General features: G+C 43.5%; 1 protein-coding gene across 1 annotated transcript in view; it reads left to right on the top strand.

Moving 5' to 3' along the window:
• Positions 1-21,316, top strand: part of glceb (glucuronic acid epimerase b) — an 86,257-nt gene that overhangs the window by 30,889 nt on the left and 34,052 nt on the right. The window contains exon 2 of the mRNA XM_049593326.1: positions 3,800-3,914. The gene's annotated coding sequence lies outside the window, so the exon portion shown is untranslated. The remainder of the gene's footprint in view (positions 1-3,799; positions 3,915-21,316) is intronic.

Raw genomic sequence — 21,316 nt, 5'->3', positions numbered from 1 at the left:
AAAAGGGACTCAGTTCTTTTTGTGTTCACATTGTCAGTTCATTTGAAAGATGACTCAGTTCTTTCTGGTCGACTTCAGGTCTGATGGGGCCCCAGTCCTCTTTCTGTTCACACTATATATGTTGATATTGTTTTGTTTTTCTCTGACGTGGCACTGCAGCGTGGTTATGAAGCCCCTTGTTTTCAGATTGGCTTAAAATTGAAAACCTCAGTGTTTATCAGCTGTAGACGTTTGTCGTTTGATGTATTCTACTTCCCACATCTGGGGACGTGCAGTACCTACCATGGACCAAACTACTCCTCGTCCTGTGTCCTTGCAAGTGTTACAGGCCGATGTGTTTTTTTTCTGTTTTTTCAAGCACCTCAGTGCAACAGCAGGTGATCTAGAGGGCTGAATACAATGGCAAAGAGCAAAGCAAACCTGGAGCACTGTGTGTTCACAAGGCACAGGTTAAGTGAATAGGTCAAGTTAGGGCCTTGTAGCGAACAGAGCTCAGAGTACCCCCCGAGCTGGTCTGAGTTCGGTTCATTTTAGAGAGTTCTCTAGGAGTGCTGAGTCACTGCTCAAGTCCACTTATAGGGCTGAAAAGACACAAGTGTGAAAATACCCTAGGACTCTCGCCCATTAGTAGCAAGGGTCCTCCTGCGTGGTGATGCAACTGGCAGGTGTAGTTTGGTAAAAAGCAAATGGCTCCTACATGAAACTGCTCACAGCAAGATCTGTGGATTATCTTTTGTTAGCAAGTCATGATTTCTTAAAGAAGAAATTGATGTTGAGTTTTTCGAATGCAATTTGTTGGAGCTTTGAGCACCACAAGGTGAGTGTCCTGACCTCTAGTTCCATTATATTTGACAGGAGGCAGACATCTCTACAGCCGATATCTCAAACTGTTTGACAGCTCACACTAAATCTAGACTTGTAAATATCACTACAGATAATAGGAAAAAATATGTATTATTGATGTGGGGGTAAACTGTCCTTTTGATAAGCTTAATATTACACTTAGCTGCCAGTTTATTTGGCACCCTTAACTGAAGCTATTGCAGCCTATCCTATCTTTAACAGTCCTGCAGTAAATCTGATCCTTTATGAAGGTTATAACATTCAGATTTTGTAGAAACTGTTTTTAGAGAGGTGTTAATTCAACATTATGATCATTTTGGACAGTGTAATTTCTGGTGCTCTCAAATTATATTGCCTTATACTAACAGGTGTTTCTACTATTTTGCACACGCTGCATCCTTCAAAATGATCAAGGATGTAGCGTGTGGAGCTGTTTACCTGTATTGCAGTATACATAGAGGTGCTTCTGTTGTTTGGCTTACCTTCAGTGATATAAATGAAGATTACAAAATAATAGAAACACCTGTTGGTATCGGGCAATACAATTTAAGAGCACCAGAAATTACATCGTCCAAAATGATCATAAAGCTGAGTTAACACCTCTGTAAAACAGATTCAACTAAAGCTAAACATTGTAACTTTCACAAAGGCTTGATTTAATGCAGGACTGTTGTATTCGGCTGCCTTAGTACCTAATAAACTATGTTTTGTAAATATGTAATCATTTATTTAGACGCTAACAGGGAACACTATAAAACACTGCAGGGGAAACTAAGATGTTTTATTAACACTTTTATTTCATCTTGAAACAAAATGTGCTCTCAACCACAAATGCTTTTCCAAGTGCATGTGGTGTTTCTGTTGGTTTAACATGTATGCGTGCTATTTTGAATGGCCTCATATAACAGAATGTATAGATTGGTGTGTTATTCTTGACTGTCTGAATTTGGCCTCTGTTCGTGGATGCCTGCGCAGCAGCTCAGCTGAGATGCTCCTTTCAGCAAGACGGCACTATATCCAGATGTTCAGAGAGAGGAGATATCTAGAATGAAATGTTGCCTGGAAAATGCATAGATGGCAGGAGTGGTGCAGGATAAGCTCCAGGAATAATGAGCTGCTCTAGGCTGACGTTTACTCTCATTTTCTACTTCTCACCATCTGCCTGCAGCACACCTGCCTCAAAAAAGCGTCAGTACACCCATACAGTAGCCGGGGAATATTGATTAAGACTGCTGACATTTCTACTTCCTTTTCACTCTGTCTGGGTACAACATGTGCCATCGTTCAAACGAAGGCAGGTTACATAAACACACATCCTCCCTTTGTGCAATCAGACCATAATTATCTCAGAAATATTTAATTTATTTTCTTTCTCAGACCTCTATACAGTCTTTATCGTATATGTAGGAAGTAGCTACAGGTTTTGAGCATAGATTATCTTAAATAATTTTAGAAATTTTGTGTTTTCATCCAGGGATGGTATACGGTAAATATTGTGACAGACAAAAAGCCTTCACATCTGTCTTCAACCTGTAGTCTGAAAGACACTGAAGGTGAATACCAGCAAAAATCTGCATCAGCATTAACTCTCACATATTGATTTGGCCGGCGCTTTGACTCATTTAACTTATTCCTAATTGGATTGAATTATATTATATGACATGTCGTCCATTTCACCTTGTCCTATTCCAAGCCTTTTTCTCTTCACGTCCTGTAAAACTACAGGGGGCCCCTGCGATGACAGAAAGAGCCCAGCTGGTTTTATGACTACAATATCTAATTTAAGTGCTTTGTCAATAAGCACATTTCATAAAAAGATCAATATTCTCTCTTTAATGTGGCGATTTAGCACCTTCTTTAGTTTAATGGCCTGTTTCAACAGGGGCTAGAAATACAGTGGTGAGATTAATTGCAGAGTAAAGTATCCATGTCACTCTCAGTGTATTTGCACTGATAGATTGGTTATACATTAATGACCCTGCTGTCAGAAAGCCTACAAATTCATCATGGGCACAATTACAATTATGTATTTGTTTCCTCGTCTTAATTTATAGAGCATCAGTGTCAGAGTCCATGAAGCATTGATTTAAGGTTATAATTAGCAGCAGTGGGAAAGAATTGCAACAGCTGATGATTTTGTAACCCTCAGAAAAGTTTGTATTGAAAAGCTGCTTAGTGTGCAGGAGCAATCAATCATAATTTACCTCCGGAAACATTTAGCCTGTTAAAGGATTTCATGTGGAGCCTGTTCAGACCAAGATGCTCAAAGTACTGAGGAATTCATTCTCCTGCATAATACTTTAAATCCTGTCAGCTATGTGAATATTTAACATGTGGTAGACCTGCTACCTGTCCACTGTTTCTAACTTCCCCTCAATGCATGCTGGAATGAACTCTGCCCAAACCCCTTACATTTCCACTCCAGTGTGACCCTGAATAACAATAAGCATGCATGTGAAATTGATGCACTTCAGTGACAAATGTCATTTTGTCGACAGAAACTTGGGTTGAATGCAAGGAGCAACACAAGCCTATAGGGCAGTGGTTCCCAACCTGTGACTCGGGACCCACAGAGGGAGTCACAGGATGAATCTAGGGGTCGTAAATTGTAACAGCAAACACAAACCTGGGCACCTGATGCTATTATACTTAGGGCAAACACTTGTCAAAGGCTTGCAGAGCTTGGCTGTCCGTAATCTATGGGTTATAAGTTGTAGTCGTTAATATTAAAGCACAAAATTCTGCTGTAAGTTACGTTTATTTTCAGGACTTTCTCTTTGTTTTCCTTGTGAGATACAGTATAGTTTTACCTCTTTAGACAAGTTAAATGATTCAAATGAAACAATCTTAGAAGGGAAAATGACTATTATTAGTATTACTATAATAATTATTTATCTTTTATAAATAAGTTTAAGCCATAATAATGGAGTTCTACTTTCTTCTCTGTCACGTCTAGGTGCTGAGGAAGCTGCAAGCAAAACATACCAGACAAACGACCTGTGGAAAGACTCGGCGGTGAATGTCAACAGGATGTCCAGCCAGTTGGCCGTTTCCTTGTGAATGGATTAGAGGTCAGTATCAGTATTGTTATAGTCCTCATTGGGGCAACATAGAGTCATGTTCGAGTTCCTCACATATCAGTGAAGTAAGGTTATTATTCTGATGTCAGTAGGGCTGAGTATCAACTGATATAACCCAGACCCAAGTTGTATCAAAACGATTCTAGTCAAACGATACCTGCATTCAATTCTTTTGCACCAGAGATCTGAACCTGAACCATCCAAACTCCCTGCCAGATCAGCAAATTTTCTGTTACTGCCGCCTCCAAAGCCACTCTCCTCCCACGCTGGTGAACAGTCAGTTCACTGTCTGCCAAGTTAGCATGAACTAACACAACAGCAGCAGCTAACATCCAACACAGAGCCGCCAAATGGTCCCAACTTGCACTAACAAAAAACAGCTAGACTGTGCAACCAGGTGGACTCTCACAATGTCCCCAGCACAGAGCTCATATTCAGGCAGCAGTTGCTACAACCCATACAGTCTGTGGTGTGGAGAGACTGGGCACATTGTATTTGACAGAGTTGGAGGTTCAGTGTGCCGAGATGCCATTAAAACATTCCAAAGCATGGCCACACTACGCACGACTCCATTCACCTTATGGGTATCAAATTAAATGGTGTTGCTAATAGTTAAGTGATTGGGTGAGACAATCCGATTACAGCTGGCAGCTTCTTGTTGTTTGAACCTACCGATACACGCCCAACAACTGGGATGATCACTGTCCTTAGATGTCATGTAGCGTAGATAAATTGCTCATGCACAGCCCATGATCACAGTCTTGCTGAAATAAATTTTTGTTTTATGAAGTAAACTTGATTACTGTATGTGAGATTAAATAACATACTGTATATACAGCCCAATCTCTTCTGCATGCCAATTTGTTCTGGGCTTCATTATATGGGTAAATTAAATCTCACATTTTCTGCATGCTCTTTTGTCCCCTGTGAAAAATGGCCCAGTCTTGCTTGTATGATGAAATGATTAAGCATAGCTGTAACAAGTCCCCTGAAGCCCAGCGTTTCTCCCCTTGTCATCACTGAATCATCTTTGATAGCATAAGGAAAGATGGAGCTCTTTGAACTAACTCTGGGTTCATTAGCTTGTATAACACGGGTAGTATGTGTGTCTGCATCAAGAGACACACACCCCCATTCAGCACGAGATAATCCCTGGATAATGGCACACCACTTCATACCACATCTGATATTTGAGACAGCCATGTCCTGTGGTTGGTGTGTTATGATAAATTCTGTGTTATGAAATCATCAACAGCCAGAGCGAACACACTATTTAGCTTGTATTGGCCTCGTTAATATATGCTGGCACTTATTGCACAATTCCTCGTACAATTTGTTTGGTAATAAAGTTATAAAAAGTAAAAGTATTTAATTGTATTGTTTCAGTTGTGCCTTGTTTACATGTGTTTAAACAGAGTTAATGATGAGGCTCGGCTAGTTGCATAACTTAACGCCTGATTTGTTAGTTGTTTGGTAAATATGAATCTCACACAGAAAAACTAAAGGAGCTGTTTAATTCAGAAAATTTGCACAAAGGAGACATTTACAGTCACAAAGAACCCAAAAAAGAAGCTGAAAGATGTTTACTTTGGTTTCAAGCTTGGCAATCTAATGAGCTTCCTCTTCCCCTTTATGTAAGAAGAAAAGATGACACAGTATTACTATGTATATTGCTTCTAATTGGAAAATACTTGAGTCATTTCATGTTGTTTTTGTTAAACAGTTTATTAAATAGTGCTAGAACATGGTTAAGCTGCAGGCTTCATGTCAGCGTCATTAACATACAGAAACATGGCTGCAGTGTCTTTAGGACCTCAAACCGTAGTATCTAAAAACAATAAATATACACACATACATGTGGATAGTAAACAAATTTATTAATTTTTTCATGACAACGTATTTCATAGGGGTTGTAACAATCCATCGATCTGGATTGATACATTGATTAAACAATCAACTATCCAATGTCATTGATGCAAAGTAAAAACGTTGATCAGTATTGTCATCTTTAGGATGTGCTTTTATTTTGAAAGTCTGTGTCACCGTCAAACAGCAGCAGGCAGACGGCAAGCAGCCAAGAGAAAGACAATGAGGATAACGTTATTTACTCGGGAATAAATCAGCTGTGTAAAAATATTTTGGATTTCGGAGAAAATACAGGTCATTCATGTAAACATTGCTGTTACAGGATAAAACACAATGTAATGTTACCTGCCTTGATGGCATCTCACTCTGCTAAATTCTCACTGCAGCAACATTAGCTGCTCTGTTTTAACAATGTTCAGCTGAAAAAAGGTGCACGCAGACTGATATTCAACTGAGTTGTTGTGTCAGGAGATACAGTGACTTAAAGGAAAAAATCTGCTAGCCGCTAGGCTAATTTATGCAATGTTATTTATTTATTATTTATTAACCTTTATTTAACCAGGAAGATCCCATTGAGATTAACAACCTCTTTTTCAAGGGAGACCTGGCCAAGATAGGCAGCAGCAAGTATGAAACACGGTTACAAATTACACAGATAAAACACAAACAAATAGTATTGAATTTACAAGCAGATTATGAAAAACAAGTACATGTAGTGGAGTCGGCCTCAAGTATTCTTAGTTTGGATTTAAAGGTGCTCAAAGAAATTAACCCTGTTAGTTTCCAGTCATTTTGCAACATATTCCATGCTGAAGGTGCAGAGTAGACAAAAGCCTTTTTACCCAATTCAGTACGGGCATATGGAACAGAAAGCAACAAGTAGTCTTGCGAACGAAAGAAGTAAGGACCAGCACTTCTCTGTGCAATTAAGGAACAAATGTAGGAAGGCAGTAGACCAAGTAATGCCTTATATATAAAAGTATACCAATGACTGAGCCTTCGGGTGGCCAGAGCAGCCCATCCAACCCGAGAGTATAACTCACAGTGGTGTGTCAATGGTTTACAATTAGTAATGAACCTCAGAGAAGCATGGTAGACAGCGTCAACCATATGAAGACATTTAGCAGACGCATTCATATATAAAAGATCTCCATAATCCAACACTGGTAAAAAGGTAGCAGCAACAAGTCGCTTTTTTGCATTAAAAGAAAAACATAGCTTATTTCGAAAGTAAAAACCCAATTTTATCCTCAGCTTCTTCACTAATTTCTCTATATGCGGCTTGAAAGTGAGGGAGGCATCAATCAAAACACCCAGGTATTTATACTCGTGAACCACCTCTATTTCATTTCCCTCAAGAGTGGTCACTGAGGGGATAATTTGTGGCCTCTTTCTAGAATTAGAGAACAGCATAAGATTAGTCTTGTCTGCATTGAGAACAAGTTTCAACTGAAGTAATGAATGCTGGACAGCAACAAAGGCTTTCTGCAGGGATTCAATGGCCTGAACAAGAGTTGATCCACAGCAGTAAATAATTGTGTCATCAGCATAGAAATGCAAATTAGCATTTGTCACATTTATACCCAAATCATTGATATAAATAATGAATAAAAGGGGACCTAATACAGAACCCTGTGGCACCCCCTTGTGGACAGTAACAATATCAGAACACAGGCCATCATATTTAATGCACTGAGTCCTATTACTGAGATAGTTGGTGAACCAAGTAACTGCTTGCTCCGAGAGTCCTGATTGCAAGAGTCTAAGTTTTAAAATAATGTAATGGGCAAAAAAACAATTGTTTTGTCCATGAACCTTGACAGTTGTTACTGAGCTGAATTTGATACTTTTGTTAAATGATGTTTTTGTTCATGTATTATGGCTCTTTGGAGAAGTTTGCCTTCAAAGCTTTAAGCCTGTTAACCCTGAAAATTTATGAAACAGATGATAATTTAGGTTAAAATGAAAATATTTCTTCCAGAAAAGTCTTTCTTACAGAAAACCCTGAATGTTAACTTATCCCATGTGTGTTAGTTAGGTTAAAGTTAACTTAACTGCACTTCACATTATTTATGTGCTGTTTTTATTTTTTTATGGTGAAAAGAAAAAAGAAAGGGGTAGCTGCGTCTTCTGTAACAGATAATGTGAAATGATCTTATAATATCATTTCATAACGATTGCAGGCCCCTAAATCGCATCGACTCGAAATTGTGTTGTGGCAGATTTTGTAATATCGGCAAATATTGTATCGCTGTCCAGAGAATCAATATAATGTCGTGATGAAACTGGTGATTTACACCCCTAGTATTTTAGATTTTTCTGCCAAAACAGGTAGGTAATTTTGCAATACACTATCAAGACTCAAATTAACAGTCTTTCCCTAAAGTCAATCAACATACATTTATTGCCAAATCCTAAGACAATAGGCTTTATTTTTATGTTTTTTTAGAAAATGAAATGCTGTTAACGATTACGTTACTAAAAAAATGCAATTATGAAAGCAGTTAAGTACTATACATAGATAATTTCTAGGATACTGGGTTGTTGGTTACACTGCAGTTTTGTTTACTTGCTAAAATACAGTTTTCAAAATATGAAGGGCTCTGATTGTTTCTGAAGAAAAAAAAAAACAGACATCTGCCATTTCCCTTTAACTGCTAGTTTACACAGTCCAGATTATCGTTCCCGCACCTGTATACCATGTGCACTAAATCCTACCATAGCATGATTTGTTTCTAAACATCCTTTGTTCCTTCCTTCCACATTTGTTTCTATGATGTTGTCGAAGAAGCAGCTAACATGACCTGCCTCAAAAATGATGCAGAAAGATCTTGTTCATACATTTCTCTCTTGTCTTTCCTCCATTTGATGAGGAGTTTACTAAATCCCTCAGTCGGCCTCAGTTATAAGCTTTTTGGTAATGACCTGCTTAATCCTCCTACTAGAGATAAAACGCACAGGCACATTAACTTTTAAGCAGTTTACTCACTTCTGGGCTGCCTCTAAACAAAGCTTTATTATTGAGCAGTGATGCAGTATTGCTTGTTGGTCTGCTGTGTTGGTTTGTTAGCTGGGCATCTGCCTCTCTTCTAAGTAATGCATGAAGAAAGGTTCACGTTCCAGTCTTTGGTTCAAGTTTCAACTGTGAGGATTTACTGATGTACTTTATCTTATGTTTCAGTAAACTGAATATTTTTGAGTTTGGTCCTGTTGGTTGACAAAGCAAGTCATGTGTAGATGTGACATTGGGATTTAGGAAATTGAATTTTTTCTCTGTTTTCTGGCATTTTATTACCTTGTAAAGCAGCTGCATTCTCAGGATGTCACAAGACCACACGAAAATCCATCTTTTCAGGACTTCAAGTAATGTGTGCGTGTCAGTGCCACTTGTTGTTTGCACGAAGCAGCGCCCTGTGAGGAACTACTGGCAGCTACGGCATGGTTTAGGTGTGTGTGTGTGTCGACACAAAGAGGCGATTGATCATTGAAAACAGCAATGGTGGCTTCTAAAAAGGTTATCATAGTTGCTGCAATAGCACTAGATATATCAGAACAGAGAGTATTTCTTCACGCCAGAAGAGCAAAGAAAGACGTAGAAGGCTTTTCTCTATTCAGAAGGCATTTTCGCTCTTCCCCCGACTACATTGATTGTTTTTTTAATTAGTTATAGATGAAACAACACCCACTTTAGCATTATGAAAGCAGGCAATGGCACGCAGGAAGGCAGGCGCTGGCTCATAGAGGCATCAATAGCTGGGCACCCCATGAAGTGACACAGCTTGAGGTAATCTATGGCTTTGAACAGCACTCTTGCCAAAAAATTCCCCCTTCTCAGCCCTTGCCTTAAAGGCAGGGCATTGAGTTTTGATGCCGCTCTACCTCTTTTATATTTCTGTTGTGTTTACATGTGTATGCCTCCCCAGTGTTTATCTGTTTTTACTAACAGTCACTGTCTGACTTTGAGTTACTTCAGCTGTTAAAGGGAAACTTTGCTGACTTTTAACCAGCTCTTTCATTGCAGCGTGGAGTTCCCTGGAGCTGGCAGCTCTGTGGCAGCATGGGGCTAAGCCAAACACCGCTCATCTGTACATACTGCTCACACTGTGATGACAGAGCTGGTTGGAACTCCCTTACTACCAATATGCTATTTTTCTAAGTGACTGTAGCTGTTGTATTTCGCGTAGATGGACATTCAGTGGCTATAGCAACTCAAATTCAGCCCGTGTAAACCTCAGGGCCGGGGGTCTGATACCGGACCACTACCCGCGAGATCACCAAACTCACTGGCTTTTTAGTTTCAGAGTGATGGGGAGAGGTGGAGGGACCGCTGAGTGGGCGAGCTAGTTAGTTAGCAGCAGTCTCTTTCAATGGCACTGGCAAGCATCAGACTGGCAGTCAGTCATTGGACCTTTATGTCTGGCAGCGTGTTTTCATATGCAGAAGTGGCCATTGTTTGATCTAAAGTGGGTTGGAAAAAAAGATACATGCCTCCCGACTTGCTTCGGCAAGAGTTTGATTTATCAGCTGGTCCCACTGGTAGGTTCTTTGGTCTGACTGGTTAAAGTTGGTTGATAGATGGTGATAGACACATAGCTCATCCAATCACGTGGAAGTGCCTTACCTTTTCCAAACAGTTTCCAATGACAGCTTCTCAGACGGTTCTTTGTAACAAACCATCTGGTTAGGCACTGAGCAAAAAGTGAATTGATTAACAGACAAGATATTCTAAAGATTTGTTTTTAGGAAACTAATGCCCAGTTGCAGCCTTGGTGTCACTTGATTTGGTGACTTTTGAAACCCTTTAAGTAACTCTATTTTGAAAAAGACTCACAACAAACCCAGTGGCTGTTGGGCAGACATTAGTGACAGTACATCAGGCAGTTTTCCCTAAAGTGAGTCCTCCGTGCTGCTACATGAATATTCAGACCTCTCCACTCGCTGTGGCTGCACTCTGTGGTTTAAGCTGCAGTCAGTGAGACAGAGAGGCTCTGCAGACACAATGACCAGGCTCAAATAGGTAACTGCAGATTCTGCACATTTATAAAATTACAATGGCTCTGTCTACTGAGTGTACTTTACCAACAGGCAGGCCCAGCTGACCTTCTTATTTATGCCTCCATGCTGGCGATAGCTGTGGCCGGCGGTAGTATGTTTTTGGGTTGTCTCTTCGTCGGTCCATCTGTCCGTCCCATTCTTGTGGACGCAATACCTCAAGAATGTCAGGCAGGCCAGGTTATCCTTTTTAGTGCCTCCACGAAGGCGATAGCCATGGCCTGAGACATCATTTTTTCAGGTTGTCTGTCTGTCCCATTCTTGTGAACACAATACCTCAAGAATGCCTTGAGGGAATTTTTCCAAATTTGGCAGAGATGGCGACTTGAACTGAGTAATGAACTGAGTAGGTAATGGTGGTCAAAGGTCAAGGTCTCTGTGACTTTGCATCTGTCTCTTTCTCATGAACATGATATCTCAAGAACACCTTGAGGGAGTTTCTTTGAGTTTGGCACAAACATCCACTTTGAGTCAACAGTGAACTGATAAGATTTTGGTGATCAAAGATCATGGTCACTGTGACCTCATCCATCTCATTCTTGTGAACACAGTATCTCAAAAACACCTTGAGGACATTTAGTTAAATTTGGAACTAACGTTACCTTGAACTCAACAATGACCTGATAAAATTTTGTGGTCACAGTTCAAGGTCAGTATGTGACCTTTCATCTCATTCTCGTGAAAGTGCTATCTCAAGAACACCTCAAGGGAATTTCTTACATTTGGCACAGATGTTAACTTTGATTCAGTGATGAACTGATTAGATTTAAGTGGTAAAAGGTCAAGGTCACTGTGACCTTGTTTGTCTCATTCTTGTGAAAGCAACATCTCAAGAACACCTTAAGGAAATTTCCTCAAATTTGACACAAACGTCCACTTAGACTGAAGAATAAACTGATCAGAATTTGGTCTAATGTCTAATACGATGCAATGATGAAGTGATGACATTTTATATTCAAAAAGGTCAAGTTCACTGTGACATCATAATATTCTACGTACAACAGTTTTCTGGCCATTATACAACGTCATATCTCAGGAACAGAAGGGGAGACACGGTCAGAAACTGAATTGGTGACACCAAGTTTGAAACTGTGCTGGTTGAATAGATCTGTATAGATCATCGCTGCTGCCAGGGGAAGATGTGATGGATGTAAACTGTAAGAGAGAAACTTGACTGGTGCACAGAGGCATACAACCATGGGGCAGTAATTCTAGTTTTCTTACAACCTTGATATATTGTCATATTACACAATCTCAGGTGACTTACAGTTGCACCTCTTTAAAGGCTCAGCTTCATTTTGAATGGAGAAGTTAATGACCCAATAACTGACCTCACATCAGCACTGGCTTTTATATTTGTGACTCAGCCTCTCGTAGTTTATGATCCTTTATGACACCACAAGTTCTAATGGTTTCTGTGATCTGTTGATTGTAGGAATTGAGTAAATCATGCCTGGGAGGGACTGCTAACATATTTTGGTGACAGACAGATCTGTTTATGATGTTCACCAACACGTTGAACAGTGTCTTTTGATGACATATTGTGTAATGGTTCAATAATGTGAGCGTCAAAAAAGAGATTTATAGGAACTCTACTCACATACTAAATGGCTGTGGGATAAAGATGCAAGTTATTTTTCCCCCTGTCAGCTGTTGCCTTGAATTCACCCTGATGCCTACACAGTATAATAATCAGGCTCACAACCACAACAGACACCCACAATACACACGCACACACGCACACCAGTCTCCACTGGAGCTAACATGCCTTACAGCTTCAGCATGAGATGATAATTTACAGGCAGTCTCAAACCCCCACCTTACTTCACCTGTGGAGGAGAGCAGTGAAAATGTCAGGAGTTTAGTTAGGGCTACAACACCTGCATCTCACGCATACACCGCTTCTGCTCCAATAGCTCCCCAAGGGTGGCTCATGAGCACTCAGCTTTTATTGCTGTGATGACTGCTCGTGATTTTTACGCCAGAGGACAGCAGGAGAAGAAAAACAACTCCATTCCGCTATCCCTATGCTTACTGCTGCAGCAGTTTTAACATGTTGTAAAGGTTGTACATATTGCACTGGGGACCAGGACAGAGATTAGCAGGTTGTTTTACTTGAAGTGCATTTAACAAGGTCACAGTGAAGACATTTGATTTCGTGAGACTCTCTCGAAAAACACCTTACCCTTTCTCATCATTAAAAACAATTGTAGTATTAAGTGCCTGCTAGAATTTTCCCAGCCTTGTTACGGGGGATTTGGGGGATAAAGACATCCAAATATTTGCATGTGTTGTCTGTTTCAGGCAGAATTAATACCCATAATATTGAGCCAGGGGATCACTTGCTGCATTTGATGAAGCAACCATCAGTGCATCCAGTGATCCCTCATATGTTACAGTCCATCACAGCTCACAGGCAAATGTGCACAATCAAAGTCTAAAGCCTTTGCTGATCTGCAGAAGCAGCAAAAAGGATGGACATCCAAGCACCCCAGGGACCTCAGGAATTCAAGACTGTGAAGTTGCTTGTGCTGTTATTCTGTGAAGCCGATGTTCGCTCAAGTAGCTTCAGTAGAGAGCTGTCAGAGATATCATGTAGGACCTGTCAGCCGGAGATCATTAAGCTCTTACAAAGTCAGATGGGATTTTGCCAGCAGCTTGTCACTGTTAGCTGTACATTCTGGATTTAGTTATCAGTAAACATCAAAATAAACATGATGTTCATGCTTATTTTGATGCCCTGACTAATAATATGATTTTAATTACATGCAGCTTATAACTATTGTCATTATTGAAAAATCAGATGGTTTCTCAACTGATTAATCATTTGGTCCATAAAAGATCAGAAAACAGTGGAAAATGTCAGTCCCAGTTTTCCAGAGCCCCAGGTGACGTCTTCAGATGTCTCGTTTTGTCCAACCAACAGTCCAAAACTCAATGGCATTCCTTTTACCATCACATAAAACAAAGAAGAAGAAAATGAAAAGTAGTAAATTCTTGTATTGGAGAAGCTGAAACCAGTGAATGTTTGTCTTTTTTCATGTGATTCATCAAATATTGAAACAGATGAAGTTCCTGTCGGCTGACCAAACTTTTGATCAATTAAATGTTTGAGGCACTACTGCAGTATGTTTCCAAATAGCTAAATGGGTAAATTAGGCCATTTTCTATTGATGAAATAAATGGCACTTTTACTAAGTTACCTGCTGATATGTCTTTTACAGAAGCCTAATACTTTTGACAAAAAAAATAACCCGTTTTTCTTAATTAACAAGATTCTAATCAGAATTCAGAGGTTTTGGGGTGTCAGTGGCTCAGTGGGTAGAACAGACTCCCCATGTACAGAGGCGCCGTCCTTGTTGCAGCAGCCGCAGGTTTGATTCTGGCCTGCAGCCCTTTGCTGCATGTCATCCCCTCTCTCTTTCTCCCCCTTCACGCTTGATACACTTTCCTATCCATTAAAGGCAAAAGCCCAAAAAAATAATATTTATAAAAAAAGATGAATTAATTCAAAAAAAGAAGAATTCAGAGGTTTTTATGGGGGGAAAAATCTGCTTTTCCCTCCTGAATTAATGAGATCATTATCTAATAAATTCTCATTTTTCTGAATTGGGATTGTAATCACATTATTTCAGAAATACAAAGCAGATTTTTTTCTCAGTTAAATGCATTACGCTCTCATACCTTTTCCTCCAGTCCATACATAGCCTGTAAATGTGTGAGAGGCCTGTAAATAAGTAGAGAGAAAAACAATTTCAAACATGATGCAACCGTCTTTGCATTGTTTATTATGAGCAAATATGTTTTAATACAGTTTTCCACTAATAGTGCCAAGCTGTTAATATTGTGCTAATAATTACTGGATTTATTCTTTGTATAGGGATGAAGCACTCAAGTGTCGACGACGTTCTTTACATTCTTCCTGCTTATGTCAAGTGGGGGAAAATTACTTTAAGATGCACTTGATACACACATCTCCACATTGTATATCAAGAGTGAGGGAATGTCACAGATCAGTGATACATTTTAATGTGATGTGTTCATAGTCTATTAAAAGTCAGCATCATTGTAACACAAACCTTGACAATGTGCGACTTATTTAATTACAAAACATCACAAATTGCTTCATCATCAGTTTCATTCTAGAAAATACTTGGCAGAACATTAACCCCAGAGCGCTGTACTGTTACGAAATCATAGACCTTGTGGTTTTGTAACAGTAAGTGAAATATGGGTGTTCCCTTTCGGTTGGTACACTCGGTACAACACATTAGTATGGGGATTGCGTCCTCGCGAGACCAACCTGAAGAAGCTTTTTCAACACGCCTGTCAAGGCCAATGAGACTGTCACAGGCAAGGGAAGTCCCACCTTCCCTCGGGGCTATAAAATACCCTGCACAGTCTCATTTCCTCAATCTTATTGCACTTCACCTCGCATAACCTGAGTACTGTGGAACACTTGCTAGCGATTTAACTGTCCACAGGAGGTGAGCTTGCTCCCTACCCAGGGCGTCGCTATCAAGGCTGTTTCTGCGTTGCGCTTGTTTAGCTTGCTAACTTGCTGCTCTCTCGTTTAGCCTGGCTATGGTTATTTGTTTAGTGGTGCTAACAAATACCAGTTTCGACGTGCATGTTTAGCTTGCTAACTAGCCGTCCCTCTGCCGTATAGCCTAGCTAACGACTATTTGTTTAGCCACACTAACAAATTTCCATTCCAAAAGTTTAGCTCCAGTTAACGACTCGCCTGTTTAGCTTGCTAACTAGCAAAGCGGAACGGCTCCAGTAAAGAAACGGCACTCTCCTAGGGGGTCTAGCAAGGCTAGCTCAGCTAGGAAGTCCAAGTACCGTCCATGCCCGAGTGCTTGTGGTTTTTCCCTGTCGGAGATGGATACGCATGATGCCTGCCCACTGTGTCTTGGCATGTTGCATGCGAAAGTGGCACTTTCTGGCCCGGAGTCCTGTGTGCACTGTTGCCAGCTCTGGAAATCGACCCTGGAGAGATGCGTGAATTTTCTGCCGAAGGCGCTGGCAAAATCCGCCGCTCTCTGGGACCCCATGCTGTCCGAGGTCACCGAGTCACCCACGGAGTTGGAGCTTGACGGCCTGAGCTTCGAGTGCAGCGTGGGACAGTCCTGGGGGGACCAAATGGGCGAGATACTCCCTACCACTGACTATGTGGGCATGGAGGAGGATGCGGTTGATTTCACCGTCACGCTGGATAACGCGCCGTTGTGTGTGCCCTCTGACGATGAGCTCTCTCTAGCCGCTTCGGGCGGTTTCACGGAGGGCGAAGCGGAGGGAGAGGGAGAAGAGGATGCTGATCACCGCCAGGTCCTTGAATCGGGAGATTTGCCAGCCGAACCGGACGGCACCACCCCGGCTTTGATTGACTTGTGCCGTCGAGTGGCCAAGCGTCTCGAGGTACCATGGCCAGCTCCGCCTGTCCGCCAGCAGCAGACCCGACTTGCCGGTAACTATTTTCTCCCCCAGCAGCCGGCAACGGTGAGACACAAACTACTGGTCCTCCCTGATTTTACACTTGAGCTTTCGCAGACCTGGGCATCCCCCAAGGCCCCGCTTTCCCTGCCTTTTTCCCAGTTCCTGGACTTGGAGGGAATGGAGTCCACCGGACTAACCAACATCCCTCCTATGAATGAAACGCTGGCAGTGCACCTGGCGCCGAAGCCCAATTCAGTGGCCAGCAAGCCCACTCTCCCCAGCCGGCAGTGCAGATTCTCCACCTCCCAGCTAGAGAAAATATACCGCGCCCAGGGGCTAACCGCTCGTGCGCTGAATACGGCTTCTATGCTGCAGGCATACCAGGGTGAGATGTTACGGGAGCTGCATGAAGCTCTGGTAAAGAAGGAGAACGCAGCCGGAGCGCTGGATGAGGTGCGCAGAACCGCCGACTTTATTCTCCTTCTCTCCAGCACGGCAGCCGTGGCCCTGGGGAAGAGCATGGCCGAGACAGTGGTAGCTTAGCGTCATCTGTGGCTAACGCTAACCGAGCTCCCCGAGACACAGCGCTCTGTATTTCTCCACCAGGTGGTTGAACCTACCGGACTGTTCGGACAGGCTCTGGATAAAATTCAGACTCTCTGTGGCCAAAGGAAGAAGCAGGAGGAGGCTCTGCGAATGAGCATACCCAGGCGCGCATACGCCCAGCCGCATCCGCAGTCTCGCAGTGACCAGAGACGCCCTCGTCCCCAGTCACACTCTCTCACTCGGCGCCCTGCTCAGAAGAGGCCCTCCCCGGAGGATTACTCTCATCAACGGCCATCAGCTACACCGGAGCCACGTCCCCAGCCGAAACAGTCAGCTTGGACTAAACAACGTTTTGTTCCGAGGCAGGCAGCGGCCCCAAAGTCGTCTCACACATGGAGAGGGAGGAAGCAGTCTTCCGCCTAGCTCTCCCCGGGACGGCGGGGGAAACAAACAGGCAGGGTGCGCCTGACGTCTCCCCGCAATTTATGGACTCTCGACTGACAGGGCTAAACCGAGAGATGCCTCACTTACAGTTTGCTCCGGTTAAGCATACAGTTGCACCCAAGCACACACATACAGCTCCCTGCACTCACAAATCCCGAGTCACCGGGGCCGACATTATCACTTGTTGTTTATGCCACAAAAGGAAAATGTTGTACTTGTGCAGTTACCAAAGACACAGTGACATGTTTTTGTGTTCACAATGTTCAGAGCTCCCGTGTGTTAATAAAGGGCTGTTTTCGTCCCACTCAAAAACTCCATATGGCGTAAATAAATGAGGAAACAACACCTCGTCTGCACACTCAATCACTCTCTCAAACTCCGCTCGGCCAGTGTGCGGGCCTACCAGCATAGGGCGCTATCATACCACAAATGATTATGCTCGGCAGGCTGGCCGCAAGGCAGGCACCCTGGCGCGCATGCTCAGCGTCGAAGTGGATTATGGGCCCTGTATCACGGCTACAGACTCCAATTCCGAAAGCGTCCTCTGCTATTCAGAGGCATTGTGGTATCAGCCATACATCCGTCCTCGGCCCCAATACTGAGAGAGGAAATTCGCACACTTTTGGCGAAACAAGCAATAAGGGCTGTCCCCATGCATGAGACTCAGTGCGGATTTTACAGCCGCTACTTCGTCATTCCAAAAAAGGACGGGGGCCTCCAGCCGATCTTGGATCTGAGGAAGTTAAACAGACACCTATGGAAATTCAAATTCAGGATGCTCACCTTATGTCAGGTGATGCAATCTGTCCGACCGGGGAATTGGTGTACTACAGTGGACCTAAAGGACACATATTTTCACATAGCAATACTGCCGAAACACAGACAGTTTCTGCGTTTTGCTTATGAAGGCACTGTGTACGAATACCAAGTTCTGCCATTCGGCTTGTCTCTCACGCCGCACATCTTTACCAAATGCCTGGAAGCAGCGCTAGCGCCAATCAGGAGTCAGGGCATATGGGTCCTCGACTATCTGGACGATCTATTAATTCTGGCAGACTCGGCTCATCAGGCAAATGTCCACACAGCCAGATTAATGGCGCACCTGCAAGCACTGGGGTTTGGACTCCGTGGACAGGTTGTCATCCCGGAGAATTTCTGCTTTCAGTTGCTGTCTGTCGCAGTTTCAACTGCATCACATTGTCCGTCTCCGTCAATGTCAGCAACAGCTGGGATTTATGGCCTCAATGATTCCAGCTGTGCCTCTGGGCCTGCTATTGATGAGGAAATTCCAGTGATGGGTGCATGCAAAACAATTATTCCCCGCCCACCGGAGCGGCGAGAGGGTGCGGATCACACCCGCATGCATGGACGCTCTGCTCCCGTGGAGAAACTCTGTGCGTCTGAGCGAAGGAGCGCCTCTTGGACGGGTCCTCTTGCGTGTTCTGGTCACCATAGACGCCTCAAAACAGGGCTGGGGAGGCATTTGCAGGAACGTTCACGTGAACGGGTCCTTGACGGACGAGGAAAGAACATGGCACATCAATACGCTGGAGTTATACGCTGTATTTCTGTCACTGAGGCATTTTTACAGGGCAGGTCTGCTGGCCGGCCATCATGTTCTGGTGCACAGCGACAATGCGTGCGTAATTGCGCACATAAACAAACAGCGAGGGACACGCTCTCTCCCACTGCTCTCTCTCTCCCACAGTCTGCTTTCATGGAGCAACAGGCACCTGTTGCCTCTCAGAGCGACACACATCCCGGGAGTGTTGAACAGCGGAGCGGACCTCCTCTCCAGGGGCTTTCCCTTGGCGAGAGAGTGGAGACTCCACCTGGAGATAGTGGGACAGATCTGGGAACGGTTCGGCAGGGCTTCCGTAGATCTCTTTGCCTCAAGAGAAAACACACATTGTCCCATGTTCTTCTCACTACGGGACAGGAGCACGCCTCTCGGGTTAGATGCGCTAGCCCATCAGTGGCCGCGGACGCTCCTGTATGCGTTTCCTCCGGTGGCGCTGATTCAGACCACACTGGAGCGCGTGCGCCTAGAGGGATTAACTATGATCCTGATTGCTCCTCGCTGGCCAAGGAAGGCATGGTTTGTGGAATCGTGGCGCTGTTGAAAGGGGAGCCCTGGTGCATCCCCGTGCGCAGACACCTGCTGTCCCAGGCCCAGGGACAGATATGGCACCCATGGCCGGACATTTGGGGTCTGTGGGCCTGGCCCCTGAGAGGGAGAACCTGACGGCTGCAGATATACCAGATAATGTGATCGATACGATCCAAAGTGCCAGGGCACCATCCACACAGGGACTGTACACGCTCAAGTGGCGTGCTTTTGAGGCTTGGCGTGTGGAGAGACATATCTCTCCTTTTCAGAGCTCTGTGGTGGAGATTTTAACTTTTCTTCAGAAATTGTTAGAGAAAGGGCTTTCCTCCTCCACAATAAAAGTGTATCTTTCAGCCATTTCTGCCTGTCATGTGGGATTTCAAGGGAAGTCCCCTGGCTCTTATCCCCTGGTGATGCGTTTCATGAAGGGTGTGCTTTGAAAGAAGACCTTGTTCTGGTTTTGGACACGTTGTGTGACGCACCTTTTGAGCCACTGCAGTCTATCGGCATTGACATGCTTTCGTATAAGACTGCGCTCTTATTGGCCTTGTGTTCAGCAAAACGCACAGGGGATTTACATGCTCTCTCCGTCATGCACGCAGTTTGCGCTGGACTATTCTAAAGTGGTGCTGCGCCCTAATCCGGCATACATCCCTAAGGTGCCGACCTTATTTTACAAGGCTTTGACTTGTGAACTGTCGTCCTTTTCGCCACCTCCCTTTGTATCCGCTGAACAGCAGTGTTTGCATAATTTGTGCCCGGTGCGTGCGTTGCGCGCGTATATCGACCACACACGGGAGGTACGAACTACGGACCAGCTTTTTGTCTGTTTGGCTAAACCAGTTAAAGGCAGAGCGCTGTCCAAACAGCGCCTCTCTCATTGGGTTGTTGAGGCGATCTCCCGTGCCTACACCTGTAAAAACGTGCGGGTGCCTGGCGGAGTGCGCGCTCACTCCACCAGGGGCATGGCTGCGTCCTGGGCTCTGTTTAAAGGAGTTTCAGTGGAGGATGTATGTTCAGCGGCAAGCTGGGCCTCTTCACATACATTTATGAAATTTTATTGTCTGGATGTGACAGCTCAGGATGTCACTCGGTCTGTGCTCTCAGCAGGGAAGTGATGTAACTGACATCACGGTTGCTGCTGAGCTGGGTCTTCTCAGTCAAGCTGCAGGGGCGTCTCGGGGCTTGATGATAGGTCCCCATACTAATGTGTTGTACCAAGTGCACCGACCGAAAGGGAACTGGAGGTTATGAATATAACCAATGTTCCCTGAGGGAGGGAAACGAGGTACAACACAAGTTAGCCCCTCACCGCCTTTTTCATTAGGCTCGGTGAAGTGCAGTTTAGATTGAGGAAATGAGACTGTGCAGGGTATTTTATAGCCCCGAGGGAAGGCGGGACTTCCCTTGCCTGCGACAGTCTCATTGGCCTTGACAGGCGTGTTGAAAAAGTTTCTTCAGGTTGGTCTCGCGAGGACGCAATCCACATACTAATGTGTTGTACCTCGTTTTCCTCCCCCAGGGAACATTGGTTATATTCATAACCTCCAGTTTGTTTGCATGAGAGGAACAGGATTTGATTTATTAAATAGATAACAATATGCCAAAGTTTCTCTTCATTCCCTCTCTGCCCGATGTAGTTTGATCATTCAGATATTCAGAAAAATGATGCCATGATATAAAAATCCAAAGTCTCAACAAGTCACCGGCTGCTATTTCAGGCACTGTTCAATTTTCCGAGGCGGGACACAGAGAGCACGTAAACTGAAAAGCTGCTTTTGTTTTCCAGTGTCTTTTTCCTTAATCTGTCAAGCATGGAAGACTTTTATCCTCCAACAGGATTGTCTTTCACCTCCTGTCCAGTTGCATCTGTCTTTTTTATATATTTTATGTCAGTGTAGTTTTTCCTTCCCACATCAAAACCGTGTTATTACCA

The sequence above is a fragment of the Epinephelus fuscoguttatus genome, linkage group LG2 (genome assembly GCF_011397635.1).
Source record: "Epinephelus fuscoguttatus linkage group LG2, E.fuscoguttatus.final_Chr_v1".
In the NCBI taxonomy this organism is placed as follows: Eukaryota; Metazoa; Chordata; class Actinopteri; order Perciformes; family Serranidae; genus Epinephelus; species Epinephelus fuscoguttatus.
The sequence above is the reverse complement of the archived record's forward strand: the minus strand, read 5'-3'. Positions and strand labels throughout refer to the sequence as shown.